The sequence below is a fragment of the Procambarus clarkii genome, chromosome 56, assembly GCF_040958095.1.
Source record: "Procambarus clarkii isolate CNS0578487 chromosome 56, FALCON_Pclarkii_2.0, whole genome shotgun sequence".
Taxonomy (NCBI): domain Eukaryota; kingdom Metazoa; phylum Arthropoda; class Malacostraca; order Decapoda; family Cambaridae; genus Procambarus; species Procambarus clarkii.
Window position 1 is genome coordinate 26,114,520 of NC_091205.1, and position 922 is coordinate 26,115,441.

A 922-nucleotide genomic window follows, 5' to 3' on the forward strand; every position below is an offset into this window, starting at 1 on the left:
CACACCTGCCGTCCCTCACACCCACACCTGCCGTCCCGCCCACCCACACCTCCTGCCCTCCCTCCCACCCACACCTGCCCTCCCTCCCACCCACACCTCCTCCCTCTCTCACTCCTTCCCTCCAAAACGGTTTCCGTCCGCCGCATATATTTAATTCCATCTGTCTGTTGTGGGTGGAGAACAGGAGATGGCGGGGGAAACCTCGACTTTTTTTTTTTAGTCATTAACGCCCTGGTTGTTGTGGGTCGCGGGGGTGGGTCGCGGTTGTGAGTCGTGGGACTAAAACGTTGTTGTAGTAAAATAATGGAGATGTTATATGTTGTTGAGGACATATTGTGGGGTGTGGGGCGCTGGTGTTTAGGGTGTGGAAACGCGACCAATCTGACCTATAATTGCTACGAATTAAGCAGGACTGCTCTGAACAAGACAAACACTACAGAACGGGAACTGACGAACTAGGTTGCAACCCCTCCCTCTCCCCCACACCCCGGACACGTGCTACACCACCTGCACAATGCAGGAATGTGTTCGTGTACACATGCCCCATGTACACATCAATATGTGTATGTTTGTGTGTGTAGGGCTCACGAATGGAAGCTTGGAGTGGATAGACTATAAGCTCATGGCTTGTACTGTGTTAGGCTATTTTGTTTCTCTTGTGGTTGAAGAGGGTCAATATACTCCTTCAGGAGGGCAAGCTAGTTAGCAAATGCCGGGCGACGTTTCCCGATGGTCATTACATCTTAATAGGCCACTAGTTCGCGGCGCCTGGTATAAAGGTCGTCTTGCTAGTCCGCCCAGGTACAATTGCCGACGATCTTAAAGCCCAGGTCAGGCGAAGAGGAGGAGGAGGAGGAGGAGGAGGAGGGAAGGAAAGTGGAAAGAGAGATCTTGCACGAAAATGAACTTAGAGCGGTCCACC